The sequence below is a fragment of the Schistocerca piceifrons genome, chromosome 2 (genome assembly GCF_021461385.2).
Source record: "Schistocerca piceifrons isolate TAMUIC-IGC-003096 chromosome 2, iqSchPice1.1, whole genome shotgun sequence".
NCBI lineage: Eukaryota > Metazoa > Arthropoda > Insecta > Orthoptera > Acrididae > Schistocerca > Schistocerca piceifrons.
This window is the reverse complement of record NC_060139.1, coordinates 551703772-551714503: the sequence shown is the minus strand read 5'-3', so window position 1 is coordinate 551714503 and position 10732 is coordinate 551703772. Positions and strand designations below refer to the sequence as shown.

The 10732-nt window shown below is 43.3% G+C and overlaps 1 non-coding gene across 1 annotated transcript; it reads right to left on the bottom strand.

The window, feature by feature from the left end:
- Nucleotides 1–1105: 1105 nt before the first annotated feature.
- On the bottom strand, nt 1106–1180 carry Trnat-ugu. The gene has a single exon. It is a non-coding gene; the product is annotated as a tRNA-Thr (tRNA).
- Nucleotides 1181–10732: the final 9552 nt, after the last annotated feature.

Genomic DNA, 10732 nt, shown 5'->3' with positions numbered 1-10732 from the left:
GTTGGCGGCAGTAGAAACGTTTTGGAATCAGCTTCAAATACCTGTTCAAATGGTTCAAATGGTTCTGAGCACTATGGGACTTAACATCTCAGGTCATCAGTCCGCTAGAACTTAGAACTACTCAAATCTAACTAACCTAAGGACATCACACACATCCATGCTCGAGGCAGGATTCGAACTTGCGACCGTAGCGGGCGCGCGGTTCTAGACTGAAGCGCCTAGAACCGCTCGGCCACAATGGCCGGCTCAAATACCTGTTCTCTAAATTTTCTCAGCAGTCGCTTTCCTCCAGGGATTCCCACTTGAGTTCTTCAAGCATGTCCATAATACTTTATTGTTGCCCGAACCTATCTATTAAAAATCTGGCAGCCCGCCTCTGAATTGGTTCAACATCCTCCTTTAATTTCACCTTGTGTGGATCCAAGACATTCGAGCAAGACCCAAGAATGGGTCGCACTAGCGTCCTAAATGCAGTCTTCTTTACAGCGTATCCTACAGGCTGCACAAATTCGGAAGCCATACCACATGTCGTCGTGTGGTTCTATAGGCCTGGAAAATGATGCACGCAGTCGGGTAGTAATTCATGTATTATTGACCAGTGAGGGACCGTGGAATACTTAACTGCGGTCTCATTTAATCCCATTTACACGATATTTCCTCCATCAGCATCCGAAAAGTGTCGCCTCAGCAATTTGAATGTGCATTCGGCACGTGAGATTTTCGACGTATCCTGTCATCAGCATGTAGCAGTTTTTATCGGAATTCATTCGTTCAAGTGGCCTCCTATCGTCTCTTGAGTACCCAGAGATTACACACTTGCGCCCGTCTAATCTATGTGCCCTGTAATAGATTGCAAACAGGTAAAGTGTGAACCGGTGTCTATTGTACCCCACATCAAGGAAGAGTTTATGAATGGTAGCGCTGTTTTTCTGGTTTTGAAGCCCATGGTTGGTTTGGTATGTAATCTGCTGAGCAGTGATCCTTCTATCCGTTGTTACGCTCTGCGATAGTCGACGGACGCCGTTATTAGCATGAAATGATAATTAAATTAAGACCCTTCGCTGTCGACAGGCGTTGATATACAACGGGGACAGTTGAAAAGGTGTGCCCCGACCGGGATTCGAACCCGGGATATCCTGCTTACATGGCAGACGCTCTATCCACCTGAGCCACCGAGGGCAAAGAGGATAGTGCAACTGCAGGGACTTATAACTTGCACGCTCCCCGTGAGACCCACATTCGCACATTTCCGAAAGAACAGATATTATCTTCATATAGTTAAGGCTAACCAACCATTGACCTTCTTCAATGAGGATGCACACGTATTGCCCGAACTCTTACGGGACCCGGTAAGATTGTCTGCCGCGAGTAATGAATGTAATGGGCAGGGGCACTACGAATGTGGTGTGGGGACATTAAGTTGGGAATGTGGGTCTCACGCCTGTCGACAGCGTAAGTCTTTATTTAATTGTCATTTCATTCTAGAGCACTGCATCGTACCGATGGTATCCGTTCTTTCGCACATGTCCGAAAGAACAGATACCATCTTCACATACTGTTATCAGCACGTCTTTATCCAAGACAATTATGACACTGTCGTTTTGCCTGAATCAAGGCATACACAATAAATCATTGCTTGCTCTACATGTACATCTACATCTACACTTATACTCCGCAAACCACCCAACGGTGTGTGGCGGAGGGCACTTTACGTACCACTGTCATTACCTCCCTTTCCTGTTCCAGTCGCATATGGTTCGCGGGAAGAACGACTGCCGGAAAGCCTCCGTGCGCGATGGAATCTCTCTGATTTTACATTCGTGATTCCCCGGGAGATATAAGTAGGGGGAAGCAATATATTCGATACCTCATCCAGAAACGCACCCTCTCGAAACCTGGACAGCAAGTTACACCGCGATGCAGAGCGCCTCTCTTGCAGAGTCTGCCACTTGAGTTTGCTAAACATATCCGTAACGCTATCACGCTTACCAAATAACCCAGTGACGAAACGCGCCTATCTTTTTCTAAGATGCAATTTTCCATGATTCAGATGTCTAAGACATGGCCGAAATCATGTCGACAGCCCGTAAAGAACTTGACAATATCATGAACACGTGACACGCCAAACTATTCCAGTCACTGAGGCGAGTAGAGCGGTCTTTCTCCAAGACAACAGCTACTACCCCAAGGCGTTGATCACCAAATAGGATCAGCAGCAACTTATAACGATAATCTGGCGCAAATCATTTGACTTAATCTGTTAAACTGATACTGATAATGCCGCAGGTGCTGTTGTGTTTGCGAAGCATGAAAATCTGACCAATAGCCCGAAATATTTTTATCTGTTTTGTCACAACCGCTTCCGCCTACATCTGTACTACGCAAGCCACCTTACGGCGTGTGATAGAAGGCACTTCTCGTACCACTGTGTTCCCCTTTTCCTGTTCCATTCGCAAATGGCGCGTGGGAAGGATGATTCTCAGTAAACTTCCGCATTAGCCCTAATTTCTTGGCTTTTCTCGTTTTACTCATTTCGCAAGACGTATGTGGGAGCACGTTGCATGTTGCCGGACTCTTCTCTGACAGATCGTCTCTCTCTCAGAATTTCAACAGCAAACCTCTCAGGATGCAGAACGCCTCTCTTGTATCGTCTGCCACTTGGGTTCGTTGAGCATCTCCGTAACGCTCTCGCACCAACCAAACGAGACCATTACGAAACGCACCGCTCGCTCTTCATTGGATTTTCTCTATTTCTTTTATCAGTCCTACCTGCTAAGGGTTCCAGTCAGATGAGAAATACTCAAGAATTAGTCTAACTAATGTTTTGTAAGCCACTTCTTTCATGGATGAGTCACGTTTCCTTACGATTTTTCCGAGGAGTCTCTGACTAGAATTTGTTTTTACTTCTATTTATTTTCTGTGGTCACTCCACTTTAGCTCCCTCCAGATGGTTACTCCTAGGTATTTTACTTTAGTTGCTGTTTCCAACAATTTGCTGCCAGTAGTGTAATCAAACTGTAGATTATCTTCAAATTTTTGTTTTCAGGGCATTAGGTCTTGGTCCAACGGATATTTCTCTGTTTAACGTTTCGTTTTCCAATGCTGTAACGACTCAGTAAGCCGTTAAAGTCTCAAACAAGCTCAGCAAGCTAACTATTTATGTGTATCCAAGCAACGGTCAGTTCGTAACGTCATCAAGCCGCCGCTTATGATCGCAGAGTTCCACAACGTATATTATGAAAGTTCTGCAGGAGAAGAACTTGGGCCTACACTTCTTTAATTTCAATCCCTTTCTGTTGCTTTGCTCTTTTGCTATTTTTTCGATTTTTTTAAAGAAAAATTTCTATGGCCTCTGTATATTCTAGAACAGTAATGACTGGATTGCGGAATCGAATTTGGTGTTTCCCTAGTAGCGGTGCATCATCTGCTACTGCAGATTTATCTGCATTGCTCCGGTGACAATATTCTTTTAGGTGGCTGTTAATGCTGTTTTCTGTAGTTTCTGTGTACACTTGAACGTAGATGCAAGGGACTTTACATACTCGTATCATCACTACGGCAATCCTCTACATTGTTCATACATTCGCACACTCTTCTTGTTGGTTTAAACACAGTGTGTATACCGTCTTCTAAGAATTGTACTGACGTAATCAGTGATTGTTTTTGCGAATGGAGTGAAACCATTCCATATAGTTGCTTGTTTTTCACTATAACCTCTAGTCCTTTAGCGTATAGTGCCATAGTTATGTCTTCACTAGAGCAGCTGCTTCTTCTGAAAGCAGTACTTAATAGATCGAGCTCGTCCTCTAAGTTCTTTGGTTCACAGATTCTGTTAGTCCGGTGTATCATTCTTATGATCATTCCTCTTTTCTGTTTAGCTGAACACAGCGATACGAGTTTCGCAAGCTCTCTGTTGGATGGAGCATCCATTTCGACTTTAATAGAAGAGTTTTTTTTCTCCAAAGACGTCGTAACACGTGAGGATAACACACGTTCCTAAATTCTGTCACATATTGACTTCAGCGATCTATGCCTCTACGTTCACCTGTCCTGAGACCCTTCTTAAAACGTAAATGATCTGCACTTTTCCCAGTCTTTATGTATCCTTCATTGCTCCAACGACCTATGATAAAGTACTGTTAGAGGGGGAGGAAGTTCTTTGAATAGTGTCTATAGAATCTGACAGGAATCTCGTCCCGTCCACATGTCTTTCGACTATTAAACGACTGCAGTTACTTTTCTATTTCTGGATCAAACATGTCGGAATCTTTTGTTTCAGTTTTCGTGCCATAATTGACAAGAGGAAGTGTATTGCGATCATACGGAGCGAAAAAGTTTCGGAAGACCGACTTCAGTGTTTAGCCCATCTCTCTGTATCTTCCGTTTCGGTGACAGTATGATGGGTGATCGGCTGAATAGATCATGTCGATCCGCATACTAACTTTACATAAGGCAAAAAGTACTTAACGTTTTCAGGTTGATTGGCAGAATTTTACTTTCAATTTCGTTGGACACTCCTCTCAAATCCTTCGATACTCTCGTTTTAATTTCGTTCAGCTTTTATCAGTTACTTTTTGAAATTTAAGTAAAGCTGTGATGAGCCGGCCGCTGTGACCGAGCGGTTCTAGACGCTGCAGTCCGGAACCGCGCTGTTGCTACGGTCGCAGGTTCGAATCCTGCCTCGGGCATGGATATGTATGCTGTCCTTAGGTTAGTTAGGTTTAAGTAGTTCTAAGTCTAGGGGACTGATGACCTCAGTTGTTAAGTCCCATAGTGCTTAGAGCCATTTTGAAACCCCTGATGAAGCTGTCTTTGTTTTTGTAGCAACAATCTAATACGGTTATTAAACCATAGTGGGACTTTCCCATGCCTTTAAACAACGCTCGGTACACGCTTGCCTAAGGCATCTTGAATAATGCTTTGGAATTTATCGACTTGTGCTTCACATTTTTGATCTCTATCCGCAGCTGCCTTTACTGCCAGTGAGGTATCTTGGTACTTGGTGTTATGACCTGCGCAAAACCCAAATTCTGCCAACATAGTTAATCACTTGGAGTTCTGACAATGGTTTGTTAGAGCTGGATGAAGATTAAGCATTCTGTGATAAGGCTGAGGAAATGAACAGTAGTTTTGTGCAAAGATGATTTAATATAATTGCGGGAAATTACTGAATCAGCCGCCCAAGGTTTAGAACATGACATTGGTGGTAATAAGATGTCTGTACGGCGGGGAGGAACTTTTAATGGCTTCACATGCTGCATGGTATTATGCATGTGACTGCTATTTTCATAACGAACCAATGAAATATTTTTGTGGCTAGCCAGTTTCGGGCCAAATGATTATTCTTCCAGTTTTTGCAGGTATACGTTTTGCATTTTTAGTTTAGTTCTTCCAGGGCAGGAAAAAAAGACAATAGAGGTAACTTTTTATTTAAAAATCTTATTGTTTAACTCATTAGATGTTATTATTCTTCTTTGTCTCTACAGTATTTCAAATAATGTTAACTCCTTATTTTCATTGGACACAATCACAAAACGCTTCGTAGTTACGGGCTTAAACTAACTACCATCAGCTAAAACATGAAAAAAACAAATGGTGACCACAACTACCCGTAATGCTTTTGGTGATTGTGTCAGATGAAAATAAAGTCCCAACAGTTTCTCCAGTCACATTCTCCGACGACGAAATAAGGTTCTTTGCTAATAATAATTTTACTAATTTAATGTAATGAAAATACTCTTCTGTTTTGTACTTGTTGTGATAACTATGACATATACACCCAGCAATTGTTGCTGAGCTCACACATCTGGCGTTAACAGAGCCACGGCCTCTTGAACCTGTATTATGGACCATGGATAACACGGGTGGGATATTCTGATGTCGTTCACTGTCGCAAATAATATACGGCCTGATACACATACAGTGCCGGAGGTGCCAAATTACGACAACCAGTAATTATGTGTCAAATCGATGTCAATAACAGTATTTAAACTCTAGCGCTGTTGACATACGTCACTCGTTGCAAGATTACTCGAGCAAGCTGCTTTATGGCGGTTATAAAGCTTCTGCAGTGCGTCGCTGACGAGAGAGTCAAATTCTGAAGAATGTTTGCTAATATCATAACAATTTCCCGCTCGAAATCTTCCGTCAGCGAGGCCTCCAGTGATAACCTTAGGTTATTCACGCACCTTCCCCTTATCGCATCTACGTGGTCGCTGACGCTAGCGGTTTTGTGATGACGCTTAACTGAGAGAGATGAATGCAGGTTTAACTCCTTTTCGACTCCATCATTAATCACAGAATATTATCTTACTTGGGCAAATGTTGCATAATATCAGCCAAGGCCATTTTGAAGAAACACAGAATTTACAGTAATTTATGTAGAGAAAATATGGAATATCAGCATGATGCTCGATCACGAGCCCAGTGTGTTAAGAGCGGTGTCATTGCAGTCGATCCCCTCCATTTAGACACCTCTGACGGGCGTAGCAGATGAAATAGAACACGACGTTAACTGTGAAAATGTATGCAATCTCAGTTATTTTCGATACATAACATTTCGGGCGTACAATCGCAGAAATCTTATCTCTTTACGTCATATTTTAGCCGTATAACTTTCGACATCTTCTGATTGAGACGACAGATTGAAGTTAAAGCTCTAGCAGTGTCCACTTAAACTCATGGACTGTTTAACCGTAGATTCAATTTACGCATAGTTCTTTCCCACTGAACACCGTTTCTGGCGCTTATGTATCTGTGGCTGCACAGGCAGTGACACGGTGCGCAACAAAGAACGGAACAAGTGCTGTAACTTCAGTCTGTCTGTTCACGCAGAAGTTGGTCGAAAGTTGTACGACCGAAATATCAGGTGAAGAAATAGAGTTTCTGCGGTTGCACATCCCAATTCTAATAAATCATTCATTCCTAACACCACGAAATGCAAAATATGTGCATTTGCTGCTTTCGTTGGTTATTCTTGTTCGATCCTAGCAGAACCAGCATTAAATGTGAAGGCGAAGACACAAGATGACAAAAGTCTTAATTTGGCTACCACGGAGACCGCGCCTATTCGCCCATTTCGTCCAAATTTATAGTAGATGCGGGGTCTGTCGAGAAATGAAAGCCGGCCGGAGTGGCCGTGCGGTTCTGGGCGGTACAGTCTGGAACCGAGCGACCGCTACGGTCGCAGGTTCTAATCCTGCCTCGGGCATGGATATGTGTGATGTCCTTAGGTTAGTTAGGTTTGATTAGTTCTAAGTTCTAGGCGACTGATGATCTCGGCAGTTAAGTCGCATAGTGCTCATAGCCAGCCAGAAATGAAAGTGACACAGTGTGGAATTGGAACATCTTAATGGTTTTCTCAGTCTTGAACTGTATAATGCATTTCGAGTGAATAATTGTATTCAACTAAAAAGAAAACAACACGTTTTCACCGAACGAGAAACTCGAAAAATGCTTAAATATGTGTATATCTCAGGTTCATGCAGTCTCTTTACAGCGCTAATTAATTTTTTATTTCCATGAGCGAGAAAGATCTGTCAATTTGTTTGTTTCAGTTGCTTCTTCTTGCATATAACTTTTCGTATGGAAGGCCAGTGTAAGTGTTCTTAACAAGGAATATTTCAATACTCAGATATTGTACCTCTTTATTTCAGTAACATAACATGCTCACTAAATATTGAGTGTTTATTATTTTCTAGTAGCTCATCTCATGGATCGATCGGTGAGTTTTTGAAAGAAGAATTAGCCGGCTTGGGCACGATTTTGACAGTCGCCATTGTGGCCATCTCATTGAGATAATAATCATTTATATTTATTATATAGAACCTCCATATTTTTTCTTAGCGAGGCCCGATCTATCATCGAAAACAGAGATTAATACGCTTATAATTTGGGACGTTCAGGGACATAATATTTTTAAACAAGCCAGTTAATACTACACGAAATATTTGAGTTCAGATATTTAGTTACATCGAGAGAAAGATAGAGAGACAGAGAGATATCCAAGGGCAGTAATATTATTATGAAAAATTCAGCATAGTTTTCCCTCTTACCTATGCAACAGGCGTTTTCATGAGGTCTGAAACCACTGCTGGCTATTATATAACTGATATTGGACATTGTTAAAGCTAAAACAATTTTCATAATTCCTTCTTTATTTCAGGTGACATACAAACAATTTTCATAATTCCTTCTTTATCTCAGATGACATACAAACGATGTTACAAGATCGAGATGGCCAAGAATTTGCAAAGAAAAAGGACGTTTTTGGTGGGAGCGGGTGGGTCATGAGCCATTCATGTTAGCGTAATTTCAAGACACAGTGGACGGAGTACAGAATGGTAATCCGAGGGTCGTGGAGTCGTGTCCCTATGCAGAAACTTTTCTGTCTTTTTATTATCAGTTTTTGCGTTACTTACATTGCAAGTAAATATAAATAATGCTCAGCATATTATGTGTATTAGTATTTTCAAAGGAGTGTCGTCGTAACTGCCGCCTGCTTCACGTCTGCTGTGCAGCGAACTATCTTAATTTAAGTATTAACTGTATTTTTCTTACATGTCACTTCTTCTTCCGTGTGTTTTTGCTTTTAGGAAGCTTTAATTGTCGAGTGCTAGTAATAGTGTTCCACAGATTTCGTGTTTGTTTTGAATACAGTCAGAGAGAGACCCTTTAGTCAGCCACAGTGCCAGTAGTGCTAGTGTTTGTTTTGAATACAGTCCAGATAGTGCTATTTTCATTGTTTTCTACAAGAAGTGGCTAGCAATCACAGTTTAGTCAACAATCAGTCGCCTTTTGTGAATTAGCAGTCTAGCTAAAGGTTGATTAAATCTCTACAGTAAATTGATTCCTTAGGATGGATAGGATGTGTGACTGCTGTGTACGGACGCAGGAGGAGCTGGCCACTGTTCGCGAACAGCTGAGCGTGTTGATGGCCGCGGTCAGCAGTCTTCGGGCTGCTGCCTCGGAGTGTAGCGGCAGTGAAGAGTCTGGTGCGTCGCATGGTACACCCCAGGTGTTACATGCTTCACCCACTGTCCCTGCTGTCGAGACATCTTCGCGGGTACCGGGAGCGGTTGGGTCACCCTCTCCCCAAGGGGAGTGGCGGGTTCAGCGGCGTTCGCGGCGCACGAGGCGGAGGGTAAATGTAGAGGCTGGCCGTGTGGCATCGCCCGCTCTGCCTATGAGTGGACATGTGGCTGCTCCTTCAGCAAGGTCCGAGCAGGCACGCGGGGGGAGGGGTTTATTAGTTATTGGGAGCTCCAACGTTAGGCGGGTGATGGAGCCCCTTAGGGAAATAGCGTAAAGGTCGGGGAAGAAGGCCAGTGTTCACTCTGTCTGCTTGCCGGGGGGTCTCATCCGAGATGTGGAAGAGGCCCTGCTGGCGGCGATAGAGAGCACTGGGTGCACCCGACGGAAAATTGTTGCTCATGTCGGCACCAATGACTCCTGCCGTCTGGGTTCAGAGGTCATCCTCAGTTCGTACAGGCGGTTGGCGGAATTGGTGAAGGCGGAAAGTCTCGCTCGCGGGGTGGAATCAGAGCTAACTATTTGAAGTATCGTTCCCAGAACCGATCGCGGTCCTCTGGTTTGGAGCCGAGTGGAAGGCTTAAACCAGAGGCTCAGACGATTCTGCGGAGATCTGGGGTGCACATTTCTCGACTTCCGCTATCGGGTGGAGAAATGTAGGGTCCCCCTGAATAGGTCAGGCGTGCACTACACGCCGGAAGCGGCTACAAGGGTAGCGGAGTACGTGTGGAGTACACATGGGGGATTTTTAGGTTAGAGAATTTCCTCCCTAGGCCCGACAAGACGCCTCCTGAGACGCGGCAAGGTAGGAGTAGGCAAAATGCAACAGGGAATAACAATATTAATGTGCTAATAGTAAACTGCAGCAGCGTCTATAGATAGGTCCCAGAACTGCTCTCAATAATAAACGGTCACAACGCCCATATAGTACTAGGGACAGAAAGTTGGCTGAAACCAGACGTAAACAGTAATGAAATCCTAAACTCAGATTGGAATGTATACCACAGAGACAGGCTGGACAGTGAAGGGGGAGGCGAGTTTATAACGATAAGAAGTGCAATAGTATCGAAGGAAATTGACGGAGATCCGAAATGTGAAATGATTTGGGTGAAGATCACGGTTAAAGCAGGCTCAGACATGGTAATTGGATGTCTCTATAGGCCCCCTGGCTCAGCAGCTGTTGTGGCTGAGCACCTGAAGGATAATTTGGAAAATATTTCGAGTAGATTTCCCCACCATGTTATAGTTCTGGGTGGAGATTTTAATTTGCCGGATATAGACTGGGGGACTCAAACGTTCATAACGGGTGGCAGGGACAAAGAATCCAGTTAAATTTTTTTAAGTGCTTTATCTGATAACTACCTTGAGCAGTTAAACAGACAACTGACTCGTGGCGATAGCATATTAGACCTTCTGGTGACAAACAGACCCGAACTATTTGAAACAGTTAACGCAGAACAGGGAATCAGCGATCATAAAGCGGTTACGGCATCGATGATTTCAGCCGTAAATAGAAATATTAAAAATGGTAGGAAGATTTTTCTGTTTAGCAAAAGTGACAAAAAGCAGATTACAGAGTACCTGACGGCTCAACACAAAAGTTTTGTCTCAAGTACAGATAGTGTTGAGGATCAGTGGACAAAGTTCAAAACCATCGCACAATATGCGTTAGATGAGTATGTGCCAAGCAAGATCGTAAGAG